The sequence below is a fragment of the Staurois parvus genome, unplaced genomic scaffold, assembly GCF_062004578.1.
Source record: "Staurois parvus isolate SC_StPar_1 unplaced genomic scaffold, SC_StPar_1.0 ptg000164l, whole genome shotgun sequence".
NCBI lineage: Eukaryota > Metazoa > Chordata > Amphibia > Anura > Ranidae > Staurois > Staurois parvus.
This window is the reverse complement of record NW_028317960.1, coordinates 146,328-165,505: the sequence shown is the minus strand read 5'-3', so window position 1 is coordinate 165,505 and position 19,178 is coordinate 146,328. Positions and strand designations below refer to the sequence as shown.

The 19,178-nt window shown below is 39.0% G+C and overlaps 1 long non-coding RNA gene across 1 annotated transcript; it reads right to left on the bottom strand.

The window, feature by feature from the left end:
* Window positions 1-4,505: 4,505 nt before the first annotated feature.
* On the bottom strand, window positions 4,506-10,767 carry LOC149462950 (uncharacterized). Its single transcript, XR_016312547.1, has 2 exons — window positions 9,829-10,767; window positions 4,506-6,075 (listed from the first exon to the last, which is right to left on the bottom strand). It is a non-coding gene; the product is annotated as an uncharacterized LOC149462950 (long non-coding RNA).
* Between the last annotated feature and the right edge of the window lie 8,411 nt (window positions 10,768-19,178).

Sequence of the window (19,178 nt, the reverse complement as noted above, 5' to 3'; positions counted from 1 at the left end):
CTGCATACATAATTCTGTGGTGGAGGAGGAGGTAGAGGAAGGAGATCCTGCATACATAATTCTGTGGAGGAGGAGATAGAGGAAGGAGATCCTGCATACATAATTCTGTGGAGGAGATAGTAGTGGAAGGAGATCCTGCATACATAATTCTGTGGAGAAGATAGTAGTGGAAGGAGATCCTGCATACATAATTCTGTGGAGGAGGAGGTAGTGGAAGGAGATCCTGCATACATAATTTTGTGGAGGAGGAGGTAGTGGAAGGAAATCCTGCATACATAATTCTCTGATGGAGAAGGAGGTAGTGGAAGGAGATCCTGCATACATAATTCTATGGAGGAGGAGGTAGAGGAAGGAGATCCTGCGTACATAATTCTGTGGAGGAGGAGGTAGTGGAAGGAGATCCTGCATACATAATTCTGTGGAGGAGGAGGTAGTGGAAGGAGATCCTGCATACATAATTCTGTGGAGGAGGAGGTAGCGGAAGGAGATCCTGCATACATAATTCTGTGGAGGAGGAGGTAGTGGAAGGAGTTCCTGCATACATAATTCTGTGGAGGAGGAGGTCGTGGAAGGAGATCCTGCATACATAATTCTGTGGAGGAGGAGGTAGCGGAAGGAGATCCTGCATACATAATTCTGTGGAGGAGGAGGAAGTAGTCTAAGGAGATCCTGCATACATAATTCTGTGGAGGAGGAGGAGGTAGTGGAAGGAGATCCTGCATACATACTTCTGTGGAGGAGGAGGTGGCGGAAGGAGATCCTGCATACATAATTCTGTGGAGGAGGAGGTAGTGGAAGGAGATCCTGCATACATAATTCTGTGGTGGAGGAGGAGGTAGTGGAAGAAGATCCCGTACATAATTCTGTGGAGGAGGAGGTAGTGGAAGGAGATCCTGCATACATAATTCTGTGGAGGAGGAGGTAGAGGAAGGAGATCCTGCATACATAATTCTGTGGAGGAGGAGGTAGTGGAAGGAGATCCTGCATACATAATTCTGTGGAGGAGGAGGTAGTGGAAGGAGATCCTGCATACATAATTCTGTGGAGGAGGAGGTCGTGGAAGGAGATCCTGTATACATAATTCTGTGGAGGAGGAGGTAGTGGAAGGAGATCCTGCAAACATAATTCTCTGGTGGAGGAGGTAGTGGAAGGAGATCCTGCATACATAATTCTGTGGAGGAGGAGGTAGAGGAAGGCGATCCTGCATACATAATTCTGTGGAGGAGATAGTAGTGGAAGGAAATCCTGCATACATAATTCTGTGGAGGAGGAGGTAGTGGAAGGAAATCCTGCATACATAATTCTGTGGAGGAGGAGGTAGTGGAAGGAGATCCTGCATACATAATTCTGTGGAGGAGGAGGTAGTGGAAGGAGATCCTGCATACATAATTCTGTGGAGGAGGAGGTAGTGGAAGGAGATCCTGCATACATAATTCTGTGGAGGAGATAGTAGTGGAAGGAGATCCTGCATACATAATTCTGTGGAGGAGGAGGTAGTGGAAGGAGATCCTGCATACATAATTCTCTGATAGAGGAGGTAGTGGAAGGAGATCCTGCATACATAATTCTGTGGAGGAGGAGGTAGTGGAAGGAGATCCTGCATACATAATTCTGTGGAGGAGGAGGTAGTGGAAGGAGATCCTGCATACATAATTCTGTGGAGGAGGAGGTAGTGGAAGGAGATCCTGCATACATAATTCTGTGGAGGAGATAGTAGTGGAAGGAGATCCTGCATACATAATTCTGTGGAGGAGGAGGAGGTAGTGGAAGGAGATCCTGCATACATAATTCTCTGATAGAGGAGGTAGTGGAAGGAGATCCTGCATACATAATTCTGTGGAGGAGGAGGTAGTGGAAGGAGATCCTGCATACATAATTCTGTGGAGGAGGAGGAGGTAGCGGAAGGAGATCCTGCATACATAATTCTGTGGTGGAGGAGGAGGTAGAGGAAGGAGATCCTGCATACATAATTCTGTGGAGGAGGAGATAGAGGAAGGAGATCCTGCATACATAATTCTGTGGAGGAGATAGTAGTGGAAGGAGATCCTGCATACATAATTCTGTGGAGGAGGAGATAGAGGAAGGAGATCCTGCATACATAATTCTGTGGAGGAGATAGTAGTGGAAGGAGATCCTGCATACATAATTCTGTGGAGAAGATAGTAGTGGAAGGAGATCCTGCATACATAATTCTCTGATGGAGAAGGAGGTAGTGGAAGGAGATCCTGCATACATAATTCTGTGGAGGAGGAGGTAGAGGAAGGAGATCCTGCGTACATAATTCTGTGGAGGAGGAGGTAGTGGAAGGAGATCCTGCATACATAATTCTGTGGAGGAGGAGGTAGTGGAAGGAGATCCTGCATACATAATTCTGTGGAGGAGGAGGTTGTGGAATTAGATCCTGCATACATAATTCTGTGGAGGAGGAGGTAGTGGAAGGAGATCCTGCATACATAATTCTGTGGAGGAGGAGGTAGTGGAGGGAGATCCTGCATACATGATTCTGTGGAGGAGGAGGAGGTAGTGGAGGGAGATCCTGCATACATAATTCTGTGGAGGAGGAGGTAGTGGAAAGAGATCCTGCATACATAATTCTGTGGAGGAGGAGGAGGTAGTGGAAGGAGATCCTGCATACATAATTCTGTGGAGGAGGAGGTAGTGGAAGGAGATCCTGCATACATAATTCTGTGGAGGAGGAGGTTGTGGAAGGAGATCCTGCATACATAATTCTGTGGAGGAGGAGGTAGTGGAAGGAGATCCTGCATACATAATTCTGTGGAGGAGGAAGTAGTGGAAGGAGATCCTGCATACATAGATCTGTGGAGGATGAGGTGGTGGAAGGAGATCCTGCATACATAGATCTGTAGAGGAGGAGGTAATGGAAGGAGATCCTGCATACATAAATAGATATGTGGCTGTAATATTCTTGCCGGGGGTCCGCAATCACAATAGGGACCAATAATCCATACAATCTGTCCTATGTCAACACTAGTGGTTGCAAAATGTTATTGTAAGACCCACTACACAGCCTTCTGCAGATCGGTTGACATCCTGGAGAGCCAACTCGAGGATTTCTAGCTTGCTGGGTCACTGCATTCTGTAGCACAGCAATCTGTCTGACCCGTAAATGGTTAGTCTTTTGTTGGGCTACACTTGCCGGCACCAGGACCTGTTGTTGTGCCAGTTGTTGCTTTGTCACAGCCTTCCCATAGTAGTAATGAACCTTTACAGTATATTGACCATTGCCATCTACATAATCAGCTCCCTAATTTCTGGCCAGACCCCTCAATTTGTCTGAATTCTCCACCAATTGTGCAAATCTAATCAAGTGGTGCCCAGCATGCATATGCCCCTCCAAAGCTCACTTCAGAGCAGAATCAGCTCCAGTTTTAAAATGTCACTGGTATGACATATGTAGTTCCTGAAAGGGTCCCCCTTCATCATTGCAGGAGGAACAGAGGATTGGGGTCTTAACTGGCCTTAGAAATCGGTGAAATGACTAGTCCTTCCTGAAAAAATACATTTTCTGGACTCCTATGGGAGAAGATTGTACAGATAATGCCAAAAAAGCTTGGCGACCCAAAAACGTGACGACTCACCTTGTTGAATAAAACTTGAAACATTAAATAATGAATAAAAAATTAAATAAAAAATGTATAGCAATATGTAATAAAATGATCCCCAATTCTTCCTAATTCTTGATATATTGGCTACTCTGGATTACTTCCGTGTTTACTTTGGGAGCACCAAATACCCACATAAGTGAGCGCACATCAATCTGAATTTCCGCAATCGAAAATCTATTTCTGTGCTCATTTCCGTCCTCACCAACCGGACACCTGCTTATAGTTGTGTAATACTATCTATTTACAGAATCAGACTGTTTTCTCTTGTTTGTGTTGCTATGTAATGTAAAATGGAGAATTGAAACTTCTGCTTCCTTACGTCTTCATATAGTCAGTCAGGGAAAGACCTGGCGGAAAGAACTTCTTACATAGCCAATCAGGGAAAGACCTGGAGGAAAGAACTCCACACATAGCCAATCAGGGAAAGACCTGGAAGAGAGAACTCCACACATAGCCAATCAGACAAAGACCTGGAGGAGAGAGCTCCACACATAGCCAATCAGGGAAATACCTGGAGGAAAGAACTCCAAACATAGCCAATGCGGGAAAGACCTGAAGGAAATAACTGCCCACATAGCCAATGTGGGAAATACCTGGAGGAAAGAACTCCAAACATAGCCAATGCGGGAAAGACCTGAAGGAAATAACTCCCCACATAGTCAATCAGGGAAACACCTGGATGAATGAACTCCACACATAGCCAATCAGGGAAAGACCTGGAAGAGAGAACTCCACACATGGCCAATCAGGCAAAGTCCTGGAGGAGAGAGCTCCTCACATTGCCAGTCAGGGAAATGTAAAATATCGTATTGTCTCGATATTTTATTAACTTGTATTGATGAGAAATGTTCAAATAGAAAGTCCTTCCACTTCTTGCAATTACTCAAAAAGATGATTTAATAATAACGTTGCATAAAATTAGAAATAAAATATTGGCATACAGAATGGTTAAATAATGTCCAAAAAATATAGTTAAGTTCTTGATAATAAGATTGTATATATGTATATGTGTGTGTAGTGTGTGTGTGTCTCTCAAGGCTTCAAGCAAAAGTGAGCATAAAAAGTCTTTGTTTCAACTCTTAAATGAGCAATCCAGCCCCCACCTTTTCCTCAAAATGGGCTGATATACTTGTAGTCCCACAAAGATAATTGAAAACAGATGTATATATATATAACAAACCCTCCAGCCTACTTCTCTCAAAGTCTGAGTGTAACTTTATCTCTTACATAGATGGGGGAGGATGGTAGACCAATTGCTACCATATGTGGCTTGAATGTAAAGGAAACCCAAGATATATGTTCATATATAAATTCACAAACTATGAAGTCTAATCACTTACTTTTCCCAATCTAGAACAAATATAAATATAATAACTCAATTATTCTATTAAGATCCAACTCATTCATACTTATGTTAGTACTGTTAATAAGAAGATATTAGGTATTAGGTTAAGGAAAGCTTCTAACATTTCCCTCTCAAAATGATCGATTTTATCGAATCTTAATCATTTTCCTTATCTTAATCCATTTATACACATTCTCGTCACTTTCGTATCCATTCAAGCGTTTTTGGATCTTAAGATAATTGATCTGAACTTATCTTCAATTTGATTCTATAATGGGAAAACAAATTCTTTGATAAACCTTTTGTTATGTATCACATAAAAATATTTTTACCCTTATTATTTTCCTTTTACCAAATAATTCATCCCCTTAATAAATGTATAACTGTAACATTATAGTACAATACTTTAAAATATGTCACTTAAAAAATAGATGTTTCATATTTTCCCTCCAAAATGTGTGTAGCACACAGTTCTATAATCCATACATCTTTTTAAAATACCTTATCAACATTTAAACATAACATATGTTCCCTAGCTTCAATCCATACATGTATATCAAATGATTTTTTTTTTTTAAAACATACATATAACAATGTAAAGCTTGCCTAAATTTTCTATATGTACCTTATAAAACTTATCTCTAGCTTAATTAACAACAGATGTTCTAACTAATTAGCGTGACTCTGTTGTAACAAAAGTTTAACCCTTTCACTTCTGAAAATACATAGTGTGTGATTGCAAATGTTCATGTGAAAACTGATCTCATCTTGATATAGTAAACATATGTCAAAATAAAATGTACACACAAAAAAAAACCAATATATCTGATGATGAATGAATTATTTCATCAGTAGTCAAAAGTCAATTGTTTTATAAGTTCTTCCTCTATGAGATGCCTTGAGATGTCTTGTCTTCTTCTAGCACTCTGGAAAGTTAAAATAACTTTATTGAACATAAAAAGAACAACAAAAACTATGATGAATGAAATTCTTGTTGCAAAGCTTCTTCCAGAATAAATTTCCTTCTTGGAAAATGTATTATCATCTGAAAGGTTTAGAAATATTGGAACTTTCTTCCTTTAACAGTTACTCTTAGGTCATTTCCTGTAACAGAAATGCAGTATCATTATTTTGGCATTGATAATTTTACATTGATTAATCCTCTTACATTTATCTGTTAACATTACATATCATAATCACAAACATTTCTAGTTATGACATGGAAGACATATTTTGATTATAACACTTCTTATTGACTTGTAGTGTTCTTTTTAGAATGCAGCACTTCTGCCTGACAGTACTAGGGTTGCTGATGTAAATCCCAACCATGGCATCACCTGCCTGGAGTTTGTATGTTCTCCCTGTGCTTGCGTGGGTTTCCTTCGGGTACTCCGGTTTCCTTCCACACTCCAAAGTCATGTTGGTAGGAGAATTGGCTCCTATCTAAATTGGCCCTAGTATGTGTATGTATGACTGTGAGTTAGGGACCTCAGATTATACACCTCTTGAGGGTTAGGGACTTATGTGAATGTACTATATATGTAAAAAGCACTACATATAAAATAGTAAAATTGACGACGCTATATAAGTACCTGAAATAAACAAAAATAAATATAACAGGACGCTACATCTCCATTATTGGTCATGATTCAAAACCTTGGTTTCAGAACCAAAGAAAGGTTTTGTATCAACCCAGAGATGACAAAGGATTATGCCTTTGATCTTATCTCTATAAAATTGGAAATATGCGTAGCTGTTTTTTGTATTGGCTCACTTCTTGTAGTGTAAGACTGATCTGCAATAATACATACTGGTTTCAAACTTTTCTCAGTTCCTATGTTGAAAACATGAGGTACAAACTTCTCACCTACAGCTGTACAAATATGAGTTGGTATGTTTTCCTGAAAATGTCTTTTTGTTACTTCTATCTGTATTTGTTTGGATGACAGTGTTTTGTACCATATAGGATACTTTTCACGATAATTGTCTGTTGAACCATCTTCCTGTAGGAGTTTCAGTGATGAATCAGGTGTCTGTAATATGATCTTACTTGATCTCACAATGTATTCAGTTATTTTGACTGCAAAGAAAACACTTAACAAGTTTTTCATATGTGCATCAAAGTTTTTCTCCATATTTGTCAAAGTTCTTGAGAAGAAACCTATTATTTTTTTATTATCTTCTTTTAATTGTGACAAAGTTGCTGAGATTGCATTATTGGAAACATTGGTTTCTAAAACAAAAGGAACTTTACTACAAAACTCAACAGTACTTAATGTAGTAGCATTCTGCAAATCCCATTTCAATAGTTCAAAAGCTTCTTTCTCAGTTTGATTCCATTGATCTAACACACCAGCTTTTTGTCTCAAACGATCAAATAATGATCTAGACTTTTCTGCAAAATTGGGTATAAAATCTTTACAATGATTTACTTCGCTCAAAAACTGATGCAAAGCCTTGCGATTTGTTGGAATTGGATAAGCAGAAATAGTTCTAACTTTTTCTTGCAACATCTGTCTCTGTCCATAACTAATTTGCATATGAAGGAATTCCACCTGGCTTTTCATCAACTGAACTTTCTCTGTATTCAATTTCAATCCTGCTGTATGTAACAACGTAAATATTTCAGACAAAAGAGTGATATGCTCAGTTATATTTTGTGTAGACAAGAGAAGCTTGTCTACATTCTGGACAATACATTCTGGCCTAGAGAATTTAGATAATATTTTTCCCAAATACTCATGAACAATCCCATCACTTAAATCTAAGCCTGGAGCTAATCTTGTGAATGTATAAGTTTCTTTGTTGAAGCTAAAGGCAAGTTTATATTGACAACTCTTAGCTAAGGGTACTGACAAATGGCTATTGGCAATTTCAAGTACTGAGAATATTTTGGCCTTGGCATCCAGATGTGACATTATGTTACAATCAGGAACAATAGATTTGTTATTTGTGATGCATTTGTTCAATGTCCTGAAATCAACTGATAAAGAATATGAATTATCAACTTTGATAGGCCAAATACAATTATTCACCACTGATTGTACTTTCTTTAAAATTCCTTTCTGTAAAAACTCATCTATAATGGAAGAAATTGGATTAATTGATTCTAATGGCAATTTGTATTGAGGTTGAGGCTTAGGGTCTCTACCTTCAATGTCAACTTCAAAATCCTTAAACAAACCTACATCATTTTTGCTTTGACTCCACAGATCCTTATGTGATCTAACCAATTGTTCCAATTCAAGATTGGTTCCTGTATGTGGCCATTTATGATCTGAAGACATGTCAGCAGTTGCTGTACAAATACTTCCAACATTACAGTACATGGAAGAATCAATTAATGTTGATTTGGGCCTTCCACTTTCATCCAATAAATGTGGAGCAACATATTCCAACAGTAAAGAAGAATCTCGATTTGATCCTGATCCTAATTTCGGCAATGGCAGTAAACCATTCCTGTTAATGACAACAGCACTGTTTACCATATTGTTTAAGCTGTTGTTGACTCTCAGTGAACTGATCTTTTTAACTTCTGAGGCATAAGGCAACTCAGACAGACTATTGTTGGAACATGGAGGAGCAGATTGTTCAGAAATTATATTTTGGTCTTCTAATTCCAAAGCTTTTCTTTGTAAATCTAATTTATAATGAATACAATCTCTTTTCAAATGACCAAATCGTTTACAATAGAAACAAATAGTATTTCCTGTCTGCTCTGAGACTCTCGTCCTGCCTGTGACGTATTCATCATCATAACTGGGTGTGGCTAAGCACATGGTCTCTCTCTGTTCTCCATTGTGAACAATTAAACTTTCCTTCTTCTGATTGTTTAATTTAAGTTGTCTCCTAACTGTATCAATAACTTTGGCTGCTTGATCTAAATCATTTTTTCCAGTAGCAATAATAACAGATGCTGGATCAAGATACTTGAATTTTTTAACAAAAGCATTTACCATAGAAGGAGTCTCATTGTCTAAATTAAATATCATTTTGTATACTTTAGAAAATCTATTTGTAAATTCAAAAGGATCATCATTAATCGTAGCTCTTAAGGAGTCTAAGATTTCCAAAGAAGGAGTTTCCTCTCCTGTTGTGAACAGTAATAACTGTCGTAGTCGGTCTGATGCATTGCTATGCATTTCCTCATCATCCTCAATATATGGCGTTTTGATTAATCTACGTGCCATAACACTGGGGAGCCATAAACAGAATAGAAAATTTCTTTGCTCCTGATTTAAACAAAAATTATTACAAAAATTTTCATAAACCTCCATGTTATAGAAAGCATCGGCGTCCATATCATAGGCTGGCATATCCTTCAAAATTTTCATGAGCTGATCAAGGATTTTAAGATTAAGTTTTGCAGCTTTATCCCTTAATTTTCTCTTACACATTTCTTCCTGATTGGTAGGATCTCCTTCCATAGACTGGATCTCTGGTACAAAAGATTTTTGTTTCTCTGCCTTAGTATTCACACAAATTCTTTTTACATCATTCTGCAGGTCAGATAACTGAATGTCTTTTGTTTGAATTACACTTTGCAGATCATCTATTTGCTCAGTCAAAATCTGGCAATTAGCACATACACTGCTCTGATCTTGCTTCATTACACAAGCAGCAGTCTTAGGAACATCAAAAATCATGGCGTTAAAAACATTAACTAACTTCATTACATTTCTAATTTGTTTGCTCAGTTTCTTAAAGGAAAACTTAGATTTTTCTATCTTACTATTAGCCTGTAAACACTCATTATACATGTACCGCCAAAGTTCATTATCTTTAACAAATGTAGACAGATTCTTGAATTCTAACTTACTCTCTCTAGATAATTCATCAATAAAATCCATTACTTACCGATTAAGAAGGTCTTTCTTTACATAACGCGTCTTTTCTCTCTTGGCGGGAAATGACATCACCAAGGAACAGCGTTTCTTGCAATTCTCACCAATTCTGCTTTTAGGTTCTCGATTATGCCGACGATTCATCTGTTGCAGACTTTACTTCTCCTGAAAGCTTGATTTCATAGTTTGCTGAATTTGCAAACAACTTCCCTCTCAGCAAGATGAAGAAGAAAAAAGTCAAAAATAAGCAATCGGCGGAAACGAATCGAACTGGAGGCTCGCCACTGTAAAATATCGTATAGTCTCGATATTTTATTAACTTGTATTGATGAGAAATGTTCAAATAGAAAGTCCTTCCACTTCTTGCAATTACTCAAAAAGATGATTTAATAATAACGTTGCATAAAATTAGAAATAAAATATTGGCATACAGAATGGTTAAATAATGTCCAAAAAATATAGTTAAGTTCTTGATAATAAGATTGTATATATGTATATGTGTGTGTAGTGTGTGTGTGTCTCTCAAGGCTTCAAGCAAAAGTGAGCATAAAAAGTCTTTGTTTCAACTCTTAAATGAGCAATCCAGCCCCCACCTTTTCCTCAAAATGGGCTGATATACTTGTAGTCCCACAAAGATAATTGAAAACAGATGTATATATATATAACAAACCCTCCAGCCTACTTCTCTCAAAGTCTGAGTGTAACTTTATCTCTTACATAGATGGGGGAGGATGGTAGACCAATTGCTACCATATGTGGCTTGAATGTAAAGGAAACCCAAGATATATGTTCATATATAAATTCACAAACTATGAAGTCTAATCACTTACTTTTCCCAATCTAGAACAAATATAAATATAATAACTCAATTATTCTATTAAGATCCAACTCATTCATACTTATGTTAGTACTGTTAATAAGAAGATATTAGGTATTAGGTTAAGGAAAGCTTCTAACAGGAAAGAACTGGAAAAAATATACCCACACATAGCCAATCAGGGAAAGACCCCAAGGAAAGAACTCCACACATAGCCAATGCGGGAAAGAACTGAAGGAAATAACTCCCCACATAGCCAAACAGGGAAATACATGGAGGAAAGAACTCCACACATAGCCAAACAGGGAAATACATGGAGGAAAGAACTCCACACATGGCCAATACAGGAAAGACCTGAAGGAAATAACTCCCCACATAGCCAAACAGGGAAATACATGGAGGAAAGAACTCCACACATAGCCAAACAGGGAAATATATGGAGGAAAGAACTCCACACACAGCGAATACGGGAAAGACCTGAAGGAAATAACTTCCCACATAGCCAATCAGGGAAACACCTGGATGAATGAACTCCACACATAGCCAATCAGGGAAAGACATGGAAGAGAGGACTCCACACATGGCCAATCATTGAAAGACCTGGAGAAGAGAGCTCCTCACATTGCCAGTCAGGGAAAGAACTGGAAGAAATATACCCACACATAGCCAATCAGGGAAAGACCTCAAGGAAAGAACTCCACACATAGCCAATCAGGGAAAGACCTCAAGGAAAGAACGCCACACATAGCCAATTAGGAAACGACCTAGAGGAGAGACCTCCACACATGGCCAATGAAGGAAAGACCTGGAGGAAGGAGCTCCTCACATAGCCAGTATAAAAGATAACCCAAGCCTTCCCCTAAGTTCAAACACATTCCAGAGGAGTAGAGACTAAATAACATTTTTAAAATCCATTTTTCCCCTATGTCTCATATCTTGGTATATGAGAGACTTACATAAAAACCAGGTATATCGTCAGATTGGCCACAAGAAGACAAATAGTTTGATAGGTCTCACTCCCTGACTGGAATACCTAGGAAAGCAGAAAATTACATCTCTGGAACCCTTTGAGTATGTATTACATGTTTCATATCTAACCGTTCCACAGATGTGTCTGCATAGTAATCTACCCGCGGGTGGAATGTCACTTGTGCATAGGAAAAGTTATGAGCCAAAATATGAGTTAGGAGAGATTTTGGTTCTAGTTTGGGTCTCCGCCCAGACAATCCTGCCCTAAACGAGGCATTGGTCCTTGGCTTTAGAGACACCCCCTGCTGGGGAACTACAAAATGGGCTGTCAGGCCTAAGAGAGCTAAGTTGAGGAATTATCCCGTTTAACATCAGAACCAACTTGGGAGACATGCCCTTTTGCTCTGAAACTTGATCTGCTCAACCCAGGACTTTTTGGCAAGTACATATCTACCTAACTTTACCTCTTTGCTGTGCTGTTGTTCTCTGTATATTTATATATATATTGGTTACATCTTTTTTCTGTAAATATTTTTATTGCACCCTTTTGACCTTTTTAGTAATAAATCTCTCTTTCTGAAAGTGTTGAACTGTTTCTATAGCTCGTTACTGCAACTTACGAATTCCTGCCTCTAAAAGAGTGCTACTGTGTTTGTTTAATCCTCTGTATAACCGGTCTGCGGTGACCGTGTTATACAGATGATTATCTCAACCATCATAGTGTTATTGCTGGTATTGTCTAGTTTCCTCTTTCTCTGTACAAAAAGGAGGTGGTGGCAGTGTGAAGGGTTAATTCCGTAATTAACCTGACCCAGTAACAAGCGTATTCAGGCTGCCGGTACATCGATTGGTGATCCATTAGCTGGAAAATCGTTGTGCAGGGCGCAGCTGGGTGTGGCATTGTTACGCACGTGACATTGTGGTTTTAGATTGCCTAGTCCTTCGGTCACGAGTTTGGTGAGAAGGTCAGGGGTCTGACACCGCGATCGTCACACCCCCCTCCAACATACAGGAAGGATTGGACATTAACTTACAGATGACAGCAAATGAGTGTCGCTGATCTCATCTCCACTCAGCACTGACACTGATTCCATCCAACTCAAATACTGCCACTGATCCCATACCCCCACCAACACTGCCACTCATCCCATCCCCCACCAGCACTGCCACTCAACCCATCATTCCACTCCCAGAGCACTGACACTCATCCCATCCCCCCCAAGCCTGCCACTGATGCCATCCCCCCAGCACTGCCACTGATCCCATAAACCCCCAGCACTGTCGGTAAACACACAATCCCCCCCAGCACTGCCACTGATCCCATCCACCCCAGCACTGCCACTCATCCTATTGACCCCCCACCCAGCACCATTGCCAGTGATCACTCTACCCCCCCCAGAACTAGCAACCAATTGGTGGGTGGTAATGATGTGTAGTAACCTCTAGCAACCAATCAGAAAGCAGAAATGATGTGCTGTAACCTCTAGCAATGAATCAGTGAGCAGTAGTGATATGCTGTAACCTCTGGAAAACCAATCACAATTGCTGCCTGATCTGCTTCAGTAAACTGATTTTTAGTCTACCTGCTATTCATTGTGTGTCTCAGAGCAGGTGGAGAACACAATTGCATGCAAGAACCAAAAAGGGTTGGGGTTTACATAGTTACATAGTTCAACCATAAAAAAAAAAGTTATAATCCTACACTCACAGTTGATCCAGAGGAAGGCAAAAAACCGAGCAAAGCGCGATCCAATTTGCTCCAGCAGGGAAAAATTCCTTCCTGATCCCCCGAGAGGCAATCGGATATTCCCTGGATCACCTTTCCCTATAAATGTTCTATCCAGTTATATTCTCTGTATCCAAGAAAGAATCCAGGACTTTCCTACAGCAATCCACTGAGCTGGCCACAACCAACTCTGGAGGGAGTCTATTCCACATTCTCACAGCTCTTACTGTGAAGAAACCTTTCCGTGTTTGGAGATTAAATGTATTTTCCTCCAGACGTAAAGCGCGCCCCCTTGTCCTCTGTGATGACCTCAGGGGGAATAACTCTACACCGAGTTCACTATATGAACCACTGATGTATTTATACATGGAGATCATATCCCCCCTTATGTATTATACATGGAGATCATATCCCCCCTTATGTATTATACCTGGAGATCATATCCCCCCTTATGTATTATACATGGAGATCATATCCCCCCCTTATGTATTATACATGGAGATCATATCTCCCCCTATGTATTATACATGGAGATCATATCCCCCCTTATGTATTATACATGGAGATCATATCCCCCCTTATGTATTATACATGGAGATCATATCCCCCCTTATGTATTATACATGGAGATCATATCCCCCCCCTTATGTATTATACATGGAGATCATATCCCCCCTTATGTATTATACATGGAGATCATATCCCCCTTATGTATTATACATGAAGATCATATCCCCCTTATGTATTATACATGGAGATCATATCCCCCCTTATGTATTATACATGGAGATCATATCCCCCCTTATGTATTATACATGGAGATCATATCCCCCTTATGTATTATACATGAAGATCATATCCCCCTTATGTATTATACATGAAGATCATATCCCCCTTATGTATTATACATGAAGATCATATCCCCCTTATGTATTATACATGGAGATCATATCCCCCCTTATGTATTATACATGGAGATCATATCCCCCTTATGTATTATACATGGAGATCATATCCCCCTTATGTATTATACATGGAGATCATATCCCCCTTATGTATTATACATGAAGATCATATCCCCCCTTATGTATTATACATGGAGATCATATCCCCCTTATGTATTATACATGGTGATCATATCCCCCCCTTATGTATAATACATGGAGATCATATCCCCCCTTATGTATTATACATGGAGATCATATCCCCCCTTATGTATTATACATGGAGATCATATCCCCCCTTATGTATTATACATGGAGATCATATCCCCCCTTATGTATTATACATGGAGATCATATCCCCCTTATGTATTATACATGGAGATCATATCCCCCCTTATGTATTATACATGGAGATCATATCCCCCCTATGTATTATACATGGAGATCATATCCCCCTTATGTATTATACATGGAGATCATATCCCCCTTATGTATTATACATGGAGATCATATCCCCCCTAATGAATTATACATGGAGATCATATCCCCCCTTATGTATTATACATGGAGATCATATCCCCCCTTATGTATTATACATGGAGATCACACCCCCCTTATGTATTATATATGGAGATCATATCCCCCCTTATGTATTATGCGTGGAGATCATATCCCCCCTTATGTATTATACATGGAGATCATACCCCCCTTATGTATTATACATGGAGATCATATCCCCCCTTATGTATTATACATGGAGATCATATCCCCCCTTATGTATTATACATGGTGATCATATCCCCACTTATGTATTATACATGGAGATCATATCCCTCCCTTATGTATTATACATGGAGATCATATCCCCCCTTATGTATTATACATGGAGATCATATCTCCCCCTATGTATTATACATGCAGATCATATCCCCCCTTATGTATTATACATGGTGATCATATCCCCCTTTATGTATTATACATGGAGATCATATCCCCCTTATGTATTATACATGGAGATCATATCCCCCCCTTATGTATTATACATGGAGATCATATCCCCCCTTATGTATTATACATGGAGATCATATCCCCCCTTATGTATTATACATGGAGATCATATCCCCCTTATGTATTATACATGGAGATCATTTCCCCCCTTATGTATTATACATGGAGATCATATCCCCCCTTATGTATTATACATGGGGATCATATCCCCCCTTATGTATTATACATGGAGATCACACCCCCCCCTTATGTATTATACATGGAGATCATATCCCCCCTTATGTATTATGCGTGGAGATCATATCCCCCCTTATGTACTATACATGGAGATCATACCCCCCTTATGTATTATACATGGAGATCATATCCCCCCCTTATGTATTATACATGGAGATCATATCCCCCCTTATGTATTATACATGGAGATCATATCCCCCCTTATGTATTATACATGGTGATCATATCCCCCCTTATGTATTATACATGGAGATCATATCCCCCCTTATGTATTATACATGGTGATCATATCCCCCCTTATGTATTATACATGGAGATCATATCCCCCCCCCCCGTATGTATTATACATGGAGATCATATCCCCCTTATGTATTATACATGGAGATCATATCCCCCCTTATGTATTATACATGGAGATCATATCCCCCTTATGTATTATACATGGAGATCATATCCCCCTTATGTATTATACATGGAGATCATATCCCCCCTTATGTATTATACATGGAGATCATATCCCCCCCTTATGTATTATACATGGAGATCATATCCCCCTTATGTATTATACATGGAGATCATATCCCCCCCTTATGTATTATACATGGTGATCATATCCCCCTTATGTATTATACATGGAGATCATATCCCCCCCTTATGTATTATACATGGAGATCATATCCCCCCTTATGTATTATACATGGAGATCATATCCCCCCTTATGTATTATACATGATGATCATATCCCCCTTATGTATTATACATGATGATCATATCCCCCCTTATGTATTATACATGGAGATCATATCCCCCCCCCCCCCGTATGTATTATACATGGAGATCATATCCCCCCTCATGTATTATACATGGTGATCATATCCCCCCTTATGTATTATACATGGAGATCATATCCCCCCCCCCCGTATGTATTATACATGGAGATCATATCCCCCTTATGTATTATACATGGAGATCATATCCCCCCTTATGTATTATACATGGAGATCAAATCCCCCTTATGTATTATACATGGAGATCATATCCCCCTTATGTATTATACATGGAGATCATATCCCCCCTTATGTATTATACATGGAGATCATATCCCCCCTTATGTATTAAACATGGAGATCATATCCCCCTTATGTATTATACATGGAGATCATATCCCCCCCTTATGTATTATACATGGTGATCATATCCCCCCCTTATGTATAATACATGGAGATCATATCCCCCTTATGTATTATACATGGAGATCATATCCCCCCCTTATGTATTATACATGGAGATCATATCCCCCCTTATGTATTATACATGGAGATCATATCCCCCCTTATGTATTATACATGGAGATCATATCCCCCTTTATGTATTATACATGGAGATCATATCCCCCTTATGTATTATACATGGTGATCATATCCCCCCTTATGTATTATACATGGAGATCATATCCCCCCTTATGTATTATACATGGAGAGCATATCCCCCTTATGTATTATACATGGAGATCATATCCCCCCCTTATGTATTATACATGGAGGTCATATCCCCCCTTATGTATTATACATGGAGATCATATCCCCCCTTATGTATTATACATGGAGATCATATCCCCCCTTATGTATTATACATGGAGATCATATCCCCCTTTATGTATTATACATGGAGATCATATCCCCACTTATGTATTATACATGGGGATCATATCCCCCCTTATGTATTATACATGGAGATCACACCCCCCCCCCCTTATGTTTTATACATGGAGATCATATCCCCCCTTATGTATTATACATGGAGATCATATCCCCCCTTATGTACTATACATGGAGATCATACCCCCCTTATGTATTATACATGGAGATCATATCCCCCCTTATGTATTATACATGGTGATCATATCCCCCCTTATGTATTATACATAAGGGGGAGATCATATCCCCCCTTATGTATTATACATGGAGATCATATCCCCCCTTATGTATTATACATGGTGATCATATCCCCCCTTATGTATTATACATGGAGATCATATCCCTCCCTTATGTATTATACATGGAGATCATATCCCCCCTTATGCATTATACATGGAGATCATATCTCCCCCTATGTATTATACATGCAGATCATATCCCCCCTTATGTATTATACATGGTGATCATATCCCCCTTTATGTATTATACATGGAGATCATATCCCCCTTATGTATTATACATGGAGATCATATCCCCCCTTATGTATTATACATGGAGATCATATCCCCCCTTATGTATTATACATGGAGATCATATCCCCCCTTATGTATTATACATGGAGATAATATCCCCCCTTATGTATTATACATGGAGATCATATCCCCCTTATGTATTATACATGGAGATAATATCCCCCCTTATGTATTATACATGGAGATCATATCCCCCCTTATGTATTATACATGGAGATCACACCCCCCCTTATGTATTATACATGGAGATCATATCCCCCCTTATGTATTATGCGTGGAGATCATATCCCCCCTTATGTACTATACATATAGATCATACCCCCTTATGTATTATACATGGAGATCATATCCCCCCCTTATGTATTATACATGAAAATCATATCCCCCCTTATGTATTATACATGGAGATCATATCCCCCCTTATGTATTATACATGGAGATCAGATCCCCCCTTATGTATTATACATGGAGATCATATCCCCCCTTATGTATTATACATGGTGATCATATCCCCCCTTATGTATTATACATGGAGATCATATCCCCCCCCCCATATGTATTATACATGGAGATCATATCCCCCTTATGTATTATACATGGAGATCATATCCCCCCTTATGTATTATACATGGAGATCATATCCCCCCTTATGTATTATACATGGAGATCATATCCCCCTTATGTATTATACATGGAGATCATATCCCCCTTATGTATTATACATGGAGATCATATCCCCCCTTATGTATTATACATGGAGATCATATCCCCCCCTTATGTATTATACATGGAGATCATATCCCCCTTATGTATTATACATGGAGATCATATCCCCCCCTTATGTATTATACATGGAGATCATATCCCCCCTTATGTATTATACATGGAGATCATATCCCCCCCTTATGTATTATACATGGTGATCATATCCCCCCTTATGTATTATACATGGAGATCATATCCCCCTTATGTATTATACATGGAGATCATATCCCCCCTTATGTATTATACATGGTGATCATATCCCCCTTATGTATTATACATGGAGATCATATCCCCCTTTATGTATTATACATGGCGATCATATCCCCCCTTATGTATTATACATGGAGATCATATCCCCCCTTATGTATTATACATGGAGATCATATCCCCCCTTATGTATTATACATGGAGATCATATCCCCCTTTATGTATTATACATGGCGATCATATCCCCCCTTATGTATTATACATGGAGATCATATCCTCCCTTATGTATTATACATGGAGATCATATCCCCCCTTATGTATTATACATGGAGATCATATCCCCCCTTATGTATTATACATGGAGATCATATCCCCCCTTATGTATTATACATGGAGATCATATCCCCCCTTATGTATTATACATGGAGATCATATCCCCCCTTATGTATTATACATGGAG